The following is a 17,746-nucleotide window of genomic DNA, read 5'->3' as shown; positions in this document are numbered from 1 at the left end:
CTGCTTCACTAAAATTCAATTCAGAAGCAAGTCAAGATGTCATTGGTTTTCTTCAAGATTGAAGGGCCATCACTACCTCTACCACCACCACCACCACTATCAATAGCATATGTTTCTAGTAAGTGTCTAAGGTGAAATTTCAACTCAGAAGAGTTCACCCTATCCACTGTGCCACCTAGTTGCCAGTTCAGCTAGTCATTTGTATCTTTTGCCTCTATCATCCTAAGTAATACATTTGCTTGAATTAATATTTGCCTCTCTTGGTGGAATGTTTTATTGAATTGATCCAGATGTTTTGGCATGTATCATTTTCCATGTCTATATCTATGTGACCAACCTGAATTGTATTTTAATGCATCAGCATGGGGAGACTATTTAAAGATAGAGTGATATTCAGGAATTGGAGGCTTTCTGAGGGTCAAAGGTCTCTTGGAGCATATGGTCAACCCTAAAAACATTTGACCAAAGAATCACAGAGGTCACAAAATTGTGTTAACTTTTCTTAAAAAAAAAAAAAAAACGGGGGCGGGGGTGGCTAGGTGGTGCAGTGGATAAAGCACTGGCCCTGGAGTCAGGAGTACCTGGGTTCAAATCCGATTTCAGACACTTAAGAATTACCTAGCTGTGTGGCCTTAGGCAAGCCACTTAACCCCATCTGCCTTACTAAAACCTAAACAAACAAAAAAAAAGGACTCAGAGAGTTTACACAGGTTATCCCAAATCACAGTTAACTCTAAAAATAAAATAAAACAAAACAAAATAAAACCAATGAGTTAACAGTGGTCATAAGAAAATACTTTTCTTTATTCAACTGGAGGAGGGAAACTAGACATGTGCTGGGGGGCCCCTCTAGTGGGAGACCCACTTTCCTGTGATCAAACCTCAAAACATATACTCCTGCCCTAGCAGTAGTCTGTAGTCTGACAAGAAGGGATAATAGCAACAATATGACAAGAGGTAACAAGAACAATGTCTGGTACAAAAATGTAGGTCCTTGAACAAGCTCAGAAACTATCAGGTGCTAGTGTGAAAAATTTATGGGATTTTGCTGTAGCTGAGTTCAACCAGAAGGTGTTTGCTTGCTGGGCCATAGGTATGGAAAACAGGGTTTCTCCTAAAAGTAAAAAAGAAGAAAGAGGTGGTTTTAGCATTGGAATCCTAACATTATATATATAATATTTTTATATATGAGTTTCCTAGAAGAGGTAGAGATTTTATTTAGGACTAGTGAGCACGTATCCTACCAAAGGATGTCCTAGTGAGGGGGAAAGAAATATTAGTTCCCTCTCTAATTTTCTATGTGTTTTTGATTCAGTACTAAATAAAAAATATTGCTGTTATTGTTGTTTTTAAAAGGATAGCCAGAGCTCCAGGTTCTTATTAGAAAATTGTTGCCCATTCTTTTCTCCTATTCAATTCCAAATAGAAGTAGGATTTGAAATTCTATGAGATTATTAATTTAATGTGTAAAATGAAAATCTAGAGAACCTAGTACCTATTACTTATGAACAGCTGAAAGAGGTATAAGAAAGATACATATAAAATCTGTGACTAAATTTCTCTTTCTATGGAGAGAAGATGAAAAATAACTTTTTTTTATATTTTTAATTTCAATCACATTGAAACAGGTTTTGCTAATTGAGTTTTTTACAATGGAGTATCAATTCCTAAAGCTTACCCAATGATCTGACCTCCAGGTTCTTTCTCTTTCCTTTAGAAGGGTTAGCAATTTGGACTGATATTTCTAATCAGACATGGAAGAAAATCATTGCTTCTTCAGTTATGAACAGCAGTGGCATTTGGGTACAGTAATGTGATATTGAGAGAACTTGATTTCACTCTCTCTTCTCTCTCTCCCTTTTTTCCTTTCCCTCAGGAAATTACCTTATACATGCAGAGTCCAGTAATTTCCCCTGCCTTCACTTTAAACTATAAATCTCAAAGTGCTAAAGTGGATGGAAACTTATAGGATTTCAAATCTCCCCCACATATACTCCCAGCCCAGATCCTTCAAACTGAATTAAACTTATCTATTGAACAATGTTTCAATCATTGAATATTTATTGAGCACAGATTATATTCGGAGTGCTATGCAAGGCATTGCAGATTAATTATTTTTTATTAAAAATAAGGGAATCAATTTTTACTATTGCAACAACCCAAAACCCAACCTTTCCCAAAATAATACACTTCCAATAAAGATATTTTTAAAGATTAGAGGAAATGAAAATTAAATCAATTTTATAACTTCTTACTGGTCCTAGATTATTTAAAATGTCTAGAGAGAAAATTAAACCCTTAGTCAAAATGAGATTTGGAGACTATCAATATATTTTATGTTTGCAAGTCATGTCTGGAATGTTTAATAAAGGTTTTTAAAATCATAACCTCAGATGGCATTTTATAGCACGTTACATTTATCACTTAAGATATGTTATCTCATCTAATTTTCATAACAATCCTGGGAAATAGGTATTTCCATTATTATTATGTCTTGCAGATTAAGAAAAAGACTTAGGAAAAGTTAAATGATTTGCCCTTAATCACACAGTAAATAAATGTTAGAGAGAGCATTTAAACCCAATTTGACCATTTTATCTTTTCTCCAATAAAAATAGTAGTACGTTTTAAAAATTTTGTGGGCATTTTGTGTTTTAATAATTCAGGATTACAAAAGTATTCCTTATTATGATTTTAGTTTATTTTCCATATATGTGAATAATTTTAAAACTTTTATTGATTTTTTAATTTTTTAATATTATAGAAACCATCCTACAAAGAGTTAAGCAAAAGTAAACCAACAGTGACGTGATCTGGGAGTAAGGGGGGTAAGATATAAAAATCCAACCCTGTAGTTGCCCATTACTCTACTGAGGATCTATTTAAATGTCTAAGATTTTTCAATACAGTAAACCAGTTGGAATGCCTTTTCATTTTGTTTTTACTTGCATTATTAAAGTTCTCCTGGTTCTCCTTATACAAGGCTTCTCATTTTTTCCTGGATTTCTCAAAGTTAATATTTCTTATAGCACTGCTCAGAATATTTTTTAAGGCAATGTGTTTTTATTTTAAAAAAATATTACTCATTCTTGACTGATTATGAATCTTTCCTTTTTTAATTCTATAAATATTTTATTTGTTTTCTTAATTGTATACAATAATAGTTTCTACCTATCGTTTTCTGGAAAGGTTTTGAATTTTACACTTTTTCCCCCCACTCTCCATTCCCTTCCCCCCCTTCCCCCCACAGAAGGCAATCTGATAAGTTTTACACTGTTTCCAAGCTATGATTTGATCAAAATTGAACGTGTTGAGAGAAAAAACATATCCTTGAGGAAAAAAAAATACTGTAGATAGCAAAATTATGTACTACATAAGACAATTTAAAAAAATGAAGTTAATAGTCTTTAGTCTTTCTTTAAGCTCCACAATTCTTTCTCTGGATACAGATGGTATTTTCCATTGCAGATATGCTAAAATTATCCCTGATTGTGGCATTGGTGGAGTGAGCAAGTCCATTAAGGTTGATTGTCACCCCCATGTTGCTGTTAGAGTGTACAATGTTCTGGTTCTGCTCATCTCACTCAGCATCAGTTCATGCAAGTCTTTCCAGGCTTCTCTAAAATTCCATCCCTCCTGGTTTCTAATAGAACAATAATGTTCCATAATATACATATACCACAATTTGTTCAGCCGTTCCCCAATTGATGGACATCCCCTTGATTTCTAATTCTTTGCCACCACAGAGTTGCTATGGATATTTTTTGTACAAGTAATGTTTTTGCCCTTTTTTTCATGATCTCTTCAGGGTATAGACCCAGTAGTGGTATTGCTGGAGCAATAGGTATGCACATTTTTATTGCCCTTTGGGCATAACTCCAAATTGCTCTCCAGAAAAGTTGGATGAGTTCACAGGTCCAACAACAATGCATTAATGTCCCAGATTTCCCACATCCCTTCCAACATTGGTCATTGTCCTTTCTGGTCATATTGACCAGTCTGAGAGGTGTGAGGTGGTACCTCAGAGATGCTTTAATTTGCATTTCTCTAATAAATAGTGATTTAGAGCAATTTTTCATATGACTATGGATCACTTTGATTTCTTTATCTGCAAATTGCCTTTGCATATCCTTTGACCATTTGTCAATTGGGGAATAGATTTTTTTCTTTACAAATTTGATTCAATTCTCTATATATTTTACAAATGAGTCTTTTGTCAGAAACACTAGATGTAAAAATTATTTCCCAATTTACTACATTTCTTTTGGTCTTGGATACAGTGGTTTTGCTTGTGCAAAAGCTTTTTGATTTAATGTAATCAAAATTATCCAGTTTGTTTTTAATGATGTTATCTATTTCTTCCTTGGTCATAAACTGCTTCCCTTTCCATAGATCTGATAGATAAACTATTCCTTGATCTCCTAGTTTGCTTAAAATATTGTCTTTTTTGTGTCTAAATTCTGTACCCATTTTGATCTTATCTTGGTATATAGGGTGTGAGATGTTGGCCTAATCCAAGTTTCTGCCATACTAATTTCCAGTTTTCCCAAAAGTTTTTATCAAAGAGAGAGTTCTTATCCCAGAAGCTGGGCTCTTTGAGTTTATCAAACAGTAGAATACTATAATCATTTCCTGCTGTCTCTTTTGTACCTAGCCTATTCCATTGATCCACTACTCTATTTCTTAGCCAGTACCAGAGAGTTCTGATGACTGATGCTTTATACTAAAATTTTAGATCTAGTAAGGCTAAGCCACTTTCTTTTGTACTTTTTTTCATTAAATCCCTTGATATTCTTGACTTTTTGTTTCTCCATATGAATTTAGTACAATTTTTTCTAGTTCATTAAAGTAATTTTTTGGAAGTTTGATTGGCACTAAATAAGTAGTTTAACTTAGATAGAATTGTAATTTTTATTATATTAGCTCGGCCTATCCATAAGCAGTTGGTATTTGCCCAGTTATTTAAATCTGATTTTATTTGTGTGAAAAGTATTTTATAGTTGTTTTCATGGAGTTTCTGAGTCTGCCTTGGCAGGTAGACTCCCAAGTATTTTATATTGTCTGAAATTATTTTAAATTGGATTTCTCTTTCTAGCTCTTGTTGTTGTATCTTGCTAGTAAAATATATATATATATATATATATATATATATATATTATACATATATATATATAAATGCTGAGGATTTATGTGGGTTTATTTTATATCCTGTGACTTTGCTAAAGTTACTAATTGTTTCTAGTAGTTTTTAGATGATTTTTTAGGGTTCTCTAGGTATACCATCATGTCATCTGCAAAGAGTGAGAGTTTTATTACTTCCATCTCAATTCTAATTCCTTCAATTTCTTTTCCTTTTCTTATTGCTGAAACTAACATTTCTAATACAATATTGAATAATAGTGTGATAACAGTAAACCTTATTTCACCCCTGATCTGATTGGGAATGACTCTGGCTTATCCCCATTGCATATAATACTTGTTGATGGTTTCAGTTAGATACTGCTTATCATTCTAAGGAACAATCCATTAATTCCTCTACTCTCTAGTGTTTTTAGTAGGAATGTGGTGCTGTGTTTTATCAAAGGCTTTTTCAGTATCTATTGAGATAATCATATGATTTCTGTTAGGTTTTTTAGTGATATAGGCAATTATACTGATAGTTTTCATAATATTGAACCAACCCTGCATTCTTGGGATAAATCCTGCTTGGTTATAGTGTATTATCTTAGTGAAAACTTGCTGTAATTGTTTTGCTAAGGTTTTATTTAAGATTTTTGCATCTATATTTATTAAGGAAATTGATCTATAATTTTCTTTCTCTCTCTGTTTTATCTCTTCCTAGTTTAGGTATCAGCACCATATTGGCGTTGTAGAAGGAGTTAGACAGAGTTCCATCTTCAACTATTTTTCCAAAGTATTTTAATAAAATTGGAACCAATTGTTCCTTAAATGTTTGGTAGAATCACTTGTGAATCCATGTGGCACTGGAGATTTTTTCTTAGGGAGTGCAATAATGGCTTGTTGAGTATCTTTTTATGAGATAGGGTTATTTAAGTATTTAATTTCCTCTTCCTTTAACCTGGTCAACTTCTATTTTTGTAAATATTCATTCATTTCACTTAGATTATCGAATTTATTGGCATACAATTGGGAAAAATAGTCCTGAATTATTACTTCAATTTTCTCCTCATTGGTGGTTAGTTTATTTTTTCATTTATGATACTAGTAATTTGGTTTTCTTCTTTCCTTTTTTTTCATCAAATTAAGCAAAGGTTTACCTATTTTATTGGTTTCTTCATAAAATCAACTCTTGATTTTATTCATTGATTCAATAGTTTTTTGCATTCAATTTTATTAATTTCTCCTTTAATTGTTAGAATTTCTAATTTGGTGTTTAATTAGGGGTTTTTAATTTGCTCTTTTTCTAATTATTTTAGTTGTGTGCTTAATTCATTGATTTCCTCTTTCTCTATTTTAATCATACATGATTTTTAAGCATTTTAAGATACAATATACCCCCTAATAACTGCCTTGGCTGTATCCCATAAGTTTTGATATACTGTCTCATTATTGTCATTGTTTAGGATGAATTCATTAATTACATTTATAATTTATTGCTTAATACACTTATTCTTTAAAATGAGATTATTTAGATTCTAATTAGTTTTAGCTCTATCTCTCCATGACCTATTATTGTTTTTGATTTTTATTGTATTATGGTCTGAGAATTTCTGCTTTCCTGCATTTAATTATGAAGTTTGTATGCCCTAGTATATGGTCAATTTTTGTGTAGGTGCCACTTACTGCAGGAAAAAAGTATATTATTTTCTATCCCCATTCAATTTTCTCTAAAGGTCTATCATGTCTAGGTTTTCTAACATTCTATTTATCTCCTTAACTTCCTTCCTGTTTATTTTATGTTTAGGTTTATCTAATTCTGAGAGAAGGAGGTTGAGGTCTCCCACAGTAGAGTTTTGCTATCTATGTCTCCCTGTAACTCACTCAGCTTCTTCTCTATGAATTTGGATGCTGTACCACTTGGTGCATACACATTTAATATTGAGATTGCTTCATTGTCTATGGTACCCCTGATATAGTTTCCTTTCTTATCTCTTCTAATGAGATCTATTTTTTTGCAGCTGCTTGTCTGAGATAACGATTGCTACCCCTGTCTTTTTCACTTTAGCCAAAGCATAATATAGTCTGCTCCAACCTTTTACCTTTACTCTATATGTATCTCTCTGCTTCAAATGAGTCTCTTATAAACAGCTTATTGTAGGATTCTGGTTTTTAATCCACTCTGCTTTTTGCTTACATTTTATGAAAGAGTTTATCCCATTTACATTAAAAATTATAATTACTAACTCTTTATTGCCCTCCATGCCATCTTCCCTCTGATTGTATTTTTCTCTTTATTTTACCTTATCCATATGCCCCAAAATTTTGTTTCTGAATACCACCTCCTTCAGTGTATTTTCCCCCTTATATCCAATGCCACTTCCCTTTCCTTCCCCTTTCCCTTTGCACCTTCTTCCTTCCCTTCCTTCTGCTTGTTCCTCTTTTCCACCCCTCCCCTCTTTCCCCTCTTAATACTTGAAAAGTAAGATAAGTTTCTTAACTGAGTCTGTATATGCTAATCCTTATTTGAGTCAAATCTGATGAGAGTAGATTGAGGCAGTTCTCACCACCTCCCCCTCTTCCCCTCTATTGCAATAGGTCCTTTGAACCTTTTCATGTAATGTAATTTTACTCCATTCGATCTCCTCCATCCTCCCATCTCTTTACTCTGCCCCTTTTTAAAGGAGATATTGTTTTTAAGTCATTCTATTAGAGTTACAGAAAGTCATGAGTGTCCATTACTTCTAACAGAGTTACAATTCTCAATGGTTATGAGAATCTTTCTCCCAGGTAAGGATATAGCCAGTTTCATCTTATTGGATAACAGTTTTTTTCTCTTTTACCTTTTTTTACCTTTTCATTTTTCCTATTTTGTTAAAGATCCATCTTTCCCCTGGAAGAGAAGGCTCAGGTTTGCCAAAGAGTGAATTCTTGGCTGCATTCCAAGTTCCCTTGCTCTTCAGAATATCATTTTCCAGGCCTTTCAGTCCTTTAGTGCTGATGCAGCCAGGTCCTGTGTAACCCCTCCTATGGCTCCTTGCTGTCTAAATTATTTCTTTCTGGATGCTTGTAGGATTTTCACTTTTACCTTATAGTTATGGAATTTGGCCACAATGTTCCTTGGTGTTTTCATTCTGGGATCCCTTACAGGAGGGGATCAATGTATTCTTTGAATAACTATTTTGCCCTCTGCTTCCATGACATTAGCGCAATATTCCTTCACTATGTCCTGAAGTATCTAAACCAGGGTATTTTTATCCTCAATATTTTCAGGAAGCTCAGTGATTCTTAAAGTGTCTCTCCTGGATCTATTCTCTAGTTCAGTTGTTTTGCCAGTGAGGTGTTTTATATTTTCTACTATTGGGGGGGGTTGTTTTGTTTAACAGATTCTTGTTGTTTCATGAAGTCATTAGTTTTTACAGATTCCAATCTTTTTTTAGAGAAGAATTTTTTTTCATTTACATTTTGCAACTCTTTTTTCAATTGTTCAATTCTATTTTCTTTTTAGTTTTTAAAAGGCAAAGGGGCTAAGCTATTTGTCCCAGGTCACACAGCTAAGTAATTATTAAGTGTATGAGGTCTAATTTGAACTCAGGTCCTCTTGACTCTAGGGCCAGTGCTCAATCCACTGTACCACCTAGATGCCCCTGGTCACTTCTATTTTTGAATGAGTTTTTCATTTGCCCAATTGTGGTTTTGAGGAAATTATTTTCTCTTTGAACTTGTCCAGTTATATTTTCCTTTTCTTGTTCTAAGATGATAATTTTCTCTTGCAAAGTATTAATTTTCTCTTGCATTTCTTTGCCCAAATTTTCCAATTGTTTTTTTAAACTTCTTCCTGATCTCTACTAACAAGTCTTTCTGAGCTGGATACTGATACAGAAGTTCTAGATCTCTCTGAGTTAAGATCTTTGTCTTCAAGGTAGCTTTCAATGGACCCCCCCCCTGCCCTTTTCACTGGCTTTCCTTCGTTTTCCTAGGATCTTGTGTTGGGAATGGGGCTGGTTCACAGACTTTTGGTGTTGAAATCCCTAGAGGCTTTGCTCACTAGGCTTAGTAACTCCAAGTGAGCCAGCCAGTAGAGGATGCCAGATACTTTTTCTGGAGTGGCTGTGATCTTAATTTGTGGCCCACTCCCTGGAGGGGTGGAGGGGAGTAATAGGATCTGATTATCCTTGATCAATGTGTGTTAGGCCCTCTGACTATATAGTTAATATCCTTAATCCTCACTCAGCACTGAAGGAGATCTACTGCCCACACCTGAGCCTGGGTGTGGGTGTGGAGAAGTGTTTCTGTATTTGTTCTGGGAAGAGTCACTTTTTCCCACAGGGATGGGGATGAGGGGACTCAACTGGAAACAAGGGAACTCTGCTGAAAACACAGGGGCTCAGGGACCTGGTATTCCAGATGAGCCAAGCTGACTGTACTGATGTCTGACTGCCATGCTAGAGTTCTCCCGCTTGCTGCAAGGGAACTCTCCCTCCAGCCTTGCTGGAGCTCTCCTGCCTGCTGCTCACATAGTCAAAGCTTCCAATTGTTCTCAGGTTAGTCCCCAGGCCTCCCCCTGTCACCCCTGCACTGCCTCTCTGCTCTCTGCCCCTGGCTCACCCACACTCTCTGAACACAGACCTTGTTGGTAGATGTTCTTCCTCTATGTTCTTCTCTGGGTTTTGTGGATCTAAATTCTGTTAAGAGACTGGATTCATATTAGTTCTGATGGGAAAGCCAAGAGACCTTAGGACAATGCCTGACTTCTCTCTGTCATCTTGGCCAGAAGTCCAGAATATTTTTAAAAAGCCATATTCTGCATTTGAATTTGAAGAAGTGAAATTTATCTCATTGTATCTTGTATTATTATCATTCCAATTTTTGCCCTTCAGGGCTAAGCATTCAAATTCAATTGGTCTTCTACATAGACTAATTCTACTTCCTGTCAGATTTCTCTAATGCCAGCTCTCCAATGATGTCCTTTTCAATTTTTAGAGGAACATCTTGATGAAGTCCAGATAGGTGGATGATCTCTCACCACTGATAGATCTAACCTAATTATTTATGCCTGTTTTCTAAGTTCCATCATCCTGGTTGGGATGATTCCAGTACTGAACAATCCTTCGGCTAGCTAGCCTTATAATGGAGAATAGTTTATCTGGCAGCTAGAGCATCTGTTCTCTGCAATCAGTGGTGCTGTTTTGTCTACCTTGACAACAGAATAACTGTGCTGCAGAAATATACTGTCTTATAGCTTTTCAGCCATGTGGTCATTCTGTGTCTCGGGGAGAATCAAACTGGATAAGTTGATGCTATCTTTTTTTTTAGGTTTTTTTGCAAGGCAAATGGGGTTAAGTGGCTTGCCCAAGGCCACACAGCTAGGTAATTATTAAGTGTCTGAGACCGGATTTGAACCTAGGTAGTCCTGACTCTAAGGCCGGTGCTTTATCCACTATGCCACCTAGCTGCCCCCCCACTGTGCCACCTAGCCACCCCCCACTACGCCACCTAGCTGCCCCTGATGTTATCTTGATTTGTATACCTATTCATAAAGTTCTCCAATCTCATATCAATTTTTATCCTCACAAAGTCAAAGAGCACTTTTTATTTTGTTTACTTTTGTTGTTTTTAAAAATCCACACACAATGTATTACTTTGAAATGACTAAGAAAGATTAAATATATTTTTCATATTAAGTTCAAGGAAAATCAGAATAAAATTATTCCCCTCTTGATTACCCTTATGATTTCAAACAGTATGATTCAAAAATACTCATTCAATGCAACAAGCATTTATTAAGCACCTACTCTGTGCAAAACAGAAAGTCAATGTGATATAGCAAAAGAATTTTTGACTTGAGATCAGGAAAATCTGAGTTCAAATTTGACACTAAATAGCGAGGTAACCATATAACTTAAATACTCTTAGTTCTTATTGTTTTTAATTGTTTCCATCATATCTGAGTCTTTATTACCCCATTTGGGTTTTTTGTGGGTTTTTTTTTTGCAGAGATCCTAGCATGGCTTGTCATTTCCTTTTCTAGTTCACTTTATGGATGAGGAAACTGAGACGAATAGGTTTAAGTGACTTGCTAGTAAGTGTCTTGATTTGAACTCAGGTATTCCTGACTGCAGTCCTTGAACTCTATATACTGTGCCATTTAGCCACCCAGAAAATACTAATGAATACTTTATATTGATACTAGAAAATTGATTCTTTTAATTTGAGAAGATAGGAAATATGGTATAATGGAAAGAACACTTCTTGGAGTTAGGATACCTAGGTTACTGTCCTAACTGTGACATTCTCTATTTTAACCATGGAAAATCCATTTTTATCCCCTGACTATTTGTTAATCTGTAAAATAGAATAACAATAATTATACTATCTATTTCATAGAATTATTTCAAGGAAAACAATTTATAAACTTTAAAATACTGTGTAAATATGAATTATCAATGTTAATGTTGATTATGAAAATAATTATATATATATATATATATATATATATATATATAGAGAGAGAGAGAGAGAGAGAGAGAGAGAGAGAGAGAAGTATAAATTGTTTTATGAGGGGTTGATCACATATACAAGTAAAAACTTATTCTGGAATAAACCATAATTTTGTATTTTAAAATGTCTGTGAGTTAGTAGTTTGGGCATTTATTTTCTCTTAGGGTTGTCTTGGTTTGTGACTGAGTTACATAATCCAAGAAGAAAGGGATCTATGAGTTGGAATGAACCTGGGGAGCTATCTGTTCAATTTTCCATTGTAAGAATCTCCTGTAAAGTCTCTGACAGTTTTTCTATTACACCCCTACTCAAACATTTCCATTATTGGGGAGCCTACTGCTTTATAAATTATCCATCACATTCCATTTATGGGTTGCTTTAATTGCTAGAAACTTCTAAGATTAAACTAAAATCTGCCTTCCTATAGCTTTCATCTATCAGTCCTAGCTATGCCCTCTGGAGTTTCCTTTTCTACATCACAATACAATCTAAAGGGATCTGGAAACAGAAGACCTGGATTCAAATCTTGATCCTTCTATTTATTACTGACAGAACCTTGGGCAATCTCTTATTAAAATCTCATGGACCTTAGTTGCCATATCTGTAAAATGAAGCAATTGAAGTAAATAATCTGAGTTAAAGTTAAAGTTGTTGGAGAGAGTTAGTCTAAGAAAGGAAAAATCTGTCTCTTCTGATGTGTTTTCTTTAGACTAATCCCCATCTGCTTCAATTATTCTTCATAATTTCTGGATTCCTTGCCATCCTGATCAGTATTCTCTATGCTTGCTCTAGTTTTCAATAACATTTTTAAAATATGGCAGTCATAAATGGTCAAAGGATATGCAGAGGCACCTTACAGATAAGGAAATCAAAGCAATCCATAGTCCTATGAAAAATTGCTCTAAAATATTACTGATTAGAGAAATGAGAATTAAAGAATCTCTGAGATACCACCTCATACCTCTTAGATTGGCTAATATGACCAGAAAGGACAGTGATCAATGTTGGAAGGGATGTGGGAAATCTGGGACATTAATGCATTGCTGGTAGAGCTGTGAACTCATCCAATCTTTCTGGAGAGCAATTTGGAAGTATGCCCAAAGGGCAATAAAAATGTACATACCCTTTGATCCAGCAATACCACTATATCACTTGTACAAAAATATTCATAGCAGCTCTTTTTATGGTGGCAAAGAATTTGAAATTGAGTGAATATCCATCAATTGGGCAATGGCCAAACAAATTGTGGTATATGTAAGTTATGGAACACTATTGATCTATTAGAAACCGGGAGGGATGGAAATTCAGGGAAGCCTGGAAAACTTGCATGAACTGATGCCAAGCAAGATGAGCAGAACCAGAAGAACATTGTACACTATAACAGTAATATGGGGGTGATGATCAACCTTGATGGACTTGCTCAGTTCATTAGTGCAATAATCAGGGATAATTTAAGGGTATCTGTGATGGAGAATACCATCTGTAGCCAAAGAAAGAATTGTGGAGTTTAAACAAAGACCAAAGACTATCACCTTTAAGTTTTAAAAAAAGTTATCTTACGTATTATGTAAGTTTGCTATTCCTTATATTTTATTTTTTCCTTAAGGAAAAATGTATAGCATGGAAAAATGTAAAGATTATCAGACTGCCTTCTGTGGGGACTGGGGGAGGGAATCAAGATTGGGGGGAAATTATAAAATGCAAAAAAATACGGCAGTCATAACTGAATACAGATATGATCTGACCATACCAGAGTACAGTAGAATCATTACAGTCTTTCTTCCAGATACTATGCTTATGTTAAAGCAGTCTCAACTTGCAATAGACTTTTCAGAAGCTGCATCATTCTTTTGTGTTATACTTACTCTGTTACTAGTTCATCAAATCCTTCAAGTGTTTTTGACATGAACTTTTTATACTTTTATATTTAATTTTTAAATATAAAAGTCAAAATTACAATAATCATGTACATCTACATGTATATTATACACATATGCATAAATATATGTTTATGTACATATAAGCATTCGTTATCATATGTCTTACAAGTATTGTGAGTAAAATTCAACAAAAATTCAATAAAGACTGAAGCATGATTCTCCAAGCAAGATAATAGTTTATTAGCAGGGCATGGAAATGTTACTAAAATGTAACTCATGACTGCTTCAGTTAGCCAAAGACCCCCAAATAAAGATGTAATTTCTTTTTATAAGCTTAAAACAAGAGAGAAGTGTAGGTGAGGCAGTAATATAATTGACTATAGGGATCACCGCATCATAGGGGTGAGGGATCATGATCTGTTATATTAAGGAAAGTGGGCTTACACGCATGTGGGACCAAGACCAACCACCTCTGTCTTAGAGGAATGTTTTATGGCTATATGAGACCCAGCTGCATTTCAAGGCTATTAATAGTGGGCCAGGGGTAATAGACTTACTGGTGCCTACAAATGAGATAAGACCCCTTTTTAATTGGCATGGATCAAGGCTAAGATAGGACAAGGTCAACTTTTCTATTCTCAAGGATAGCAAGTAGATATCATGGAATTTCTCAGGAGATGAAATTATGAGGGGTAACAATTTTCATTGGCACAAAGTGAAAATTTGCAAGGGGAGCAAAGATAACAATTTCCTTAGTATCAGAGTGTTTTGTGAGGATTTTGTACCTCTAAACTTAGTTCAGAGTTTTTCTTTAATTAAAAGTGATAAATAGGGGCAGCTAAGTAGCACAGTGGATAAAGCACCAGCCCTGGAGTCAGGAGTACCTGGGTTCAAATCTGGTCTCAGACACTTAATAATTACCTAGCTGTTTGGCCTTGGGCAAGCCACTTAACCCCATTTGCCTTGCAAAAACCTAAAAAAAAAAATAATAAATAGGGAGAATGAATTTTGACATATAACTATGAGTTACAAGACAACTTTTGAATTGATAAATTTCTTCACTCAGACAAAAAAATAGATTTATTATGCTATACAGAATGAGTTTACATAACAGAATCAATTGCAGAGTGAAATAAAAAATATAAAATGCTAGATCACTATTTAATTTAAATAAATCTATAGTATATGACTTACATATTATATATATTTACATATACTTATACATAAAACATTTACACATACATAGTACATACAGATAGACAAACTTGACCTGTGATTTCATTTATATAAAGAATTCTAATTGTGTAAACACCTTTCCTTTATGCAGACTGACAATTTATCTATAACCTATATTGGAAAGGTATCTGAAACAAAAGAAAAGTTAAATAGATTGCCCTTGGTCATAATCTGTGTGTGTCATAAGGAGGACTTGAACATGGATATTTGTTATTTCAAGGTCAGTCTTTTATCTAATATGTCATCTAAGTGTGATCATGGGCAAATCATTTGCCCTCTATAGTACCCAGTTTCTTCATCCATAAAATGAAGTGGTTTGGTTTAGGTAATTTCTATCTTCACTAAGTTTTAAATCTATGATCCTATGATTCTACATCTATTCCTATAAATTTCATTTTGTTTGGATTCATAAACATAGAGCTGCAAGAAATCTCATGGATTATCTAATCCAAATACTAAAGGCTTGAGACAGAAGGCTTGTGACTTTTCCAAGATCACATTCTTTTTCTTTGTTTGTTTTTGCAAGGCAGTGGAGCTAAGTGACTTGCCCAAGATCACACAGCTAGGTAATTATTGAGTGTCTAAGGTCAGATTTGAACTCACGTCCTCCTGACTCCAGGGCCAGTGCTCTATCCACTGCACTATCTAGCTGCCCCTCCAAAATCATATTCTTAATGGTTATTAGGTCTATGACTCAAAGCTTCTGACTCTGAGTCCAATGGTCTCTTCCACTATATTTTATATCCTTCTAGCCTATTGAAATCTTTCTAAACTTTTATTCTATTATTCAGCATTAATGATTTCTCCTGGCTTTGAACCATCTTTAGATTTGACAAACATGCTCCATTTGATTTCATCCAAATTATTGTTAAAATTTTATTTAGCAATGATGGATCCAAGGGAAAAGTCTGTGTTAGTACCCTACTGGGAACATTTCTCTATGTTGAGATCATTTCTTTGCTTGTAGTTTAAAGAGTAGTAGTGCAACAGGCCTGACTCAGGTTAGCCTGTAATTCAATATTCAATACTAGAATGAATGTATTGAGCTATTTGTAAACTATCTGACAATTAACCATCACTTCTAGCTGTGGTGTGACCTAGAGTGGATGCCTACATTTACTCACTCATCTTAAGTACCCTGTCTCTTAAAGGTCTACTTTCGCAGAGGAGTACCACCACTTCTCTGCTAAATTCAAAGTCTCTCAAGATAGTAGGGAGTGATTCTGTTATTTGGATGAGAGAAGAGGGAAGGGAAGAAACATTTATAAGGAGTTCTCAAATGCTTGACAATGCGATTACCATTTATACCAAATCACCCATCCACAGTGATGAAACAATTAGATCTTGAATATAAATGTTTATTTAACAATAAGACAAAATCAATAATAAAGAGTACATCACTGATATTCAATATAAAACAAGTTCAAGAATAATCAATACTTCATCAAAGACTGTGCTTAAATTTAGATCATACTTTCCCATCAATACAATCAGTATATATGAAGTTGATATTTGTCCTTCCTTCCCAAAGAAGACCTTGACATCAGAGAAGTGATGCCACAACAAGCACATGAATTGGATTTGAGTGAGGGAAAGCTCTGTTAAGTCACCAGCCTCACTTTCTCCTCCAGAGTAATCTCAGTCCAGTGGCCATATATGAATCAGGATGACTGGAGATGGCCCTGAATGCCAGGCAATCATGGTCAAGTGATTTGCCCAAGGTCACATAGCTAGTAATTGTCAAATATCTGAGGCTGGATTTGAACTCCCATCCTCCTGACTCCAAGGCCAGTGCTCTATCTACTCTATCCTAGCTGTCCATGGGAAGAGTGGACACATGTTTACAGAAATTTGACAGGAAAATTTCTTATGCTCTACGCAACCCAGTTCTCTGGATTTCAAACTTAGAGGTAATTGATTCTTTAAGAAATAGCCATATCACACAAAGTAGCTTTTCTACTAGCTGTTCTTTTTTCTACTCTCCACTCCCCTGCTACACAAATCCTCTTCTATTCTTGAACTGATGAAATAGTGGCAAGGTCTTTTAACTAGCAATCATACTTAAAACAATGTTAAGAAAGTTTTAGGCTTTGTTGACTAAAGGTTCCCTTTAGCCAGAAAACTGCAAAACCCATCAGATTGGCTCTCTCTTCTCAATGTAGATAAGCTCTAATCATTCTTCACTCATCAGTATTCCAAGTCAGTCAATGGTTATGCCCCTATTTCCCCTTTTTGCTTTCTTTCTCAAATAAAGTGGGAAGGAGGGGTAACAGAGGATAATAGTCACTTATATTGGGTTTCAGTTCTATTAAACTATAGATGTCACTGAAGAATAATAGATAAAACTATTGTTCAGCTCTCCTCCAATGAAAATTGACCTTTGTCCAACCAATCAGGAACTAGCAGGTGAAGTCTCTTGCTGGTTTCTTTTCTCTTAAAAAAATTCCTATTTTATTTTATATTTATGTTCTGAATTCTTTTCCTGCTACTCATCCCCTTATTGAGAAAGCAAGAGAAGAGGAGAAGGAAGGGGAGAGGAGGGGAGGAGAGGGGAGGGAGGGGTGAGAAAAAAGAAAATATGCTTCAATCTGCATACTGAGTCTACCAGTTCTCTATCTGAAGGATGGCTTGTTTCATCATGAATCCTTGTTTCATCTTGAATTTTGGTGATTTGTAATTTTTGTTTGTATGTAAAATTGGTGATTTAGTTGCTGGTCACTGTGTTGCTCAGAGTTCCTAAGTTTTTCAGCATTGTTTACTTTTACAGTATTATCATTATTATACAAATCAAAGAATTCATTATTTTTTTCCCCACAAACACTCTAGCTACCTTCTCCTGCTGGGTTTGTTTTTCTGCAGAGTTCTATCTAAGCTGTCTTTCTTAACCCCATCTGGGTTCTTGTTCTGTTTTCTACTTTGTGCCTTCTTATTCACCATTTGCCTATTTCCTTTTTACGCTCAGTGATTCAAATTAGAGTCTCCTGGCACTCAGTGAATCACCTTTCCTTAAT

Source organism: Macrotis lagotis, chromosome 1 (genome assembly GCF_037893015.1).
Source record: "Macrotis lagotis isolate mMagLag1 chromosome 1, bilby.v1.9.chrom.fasta, whole genome shotgun sequence".
Lineage (NCBI taxonomy): Eukaryota > Metazoa > Chordata > Mammalia > Peramelemorphia > Peramelidae > Macrotis > Macrotis lagotis.
The sequence above is the reverse complement of the archived record's forward strand: the minus strand, read 5'-3'. Positions refer to the sequence as shown.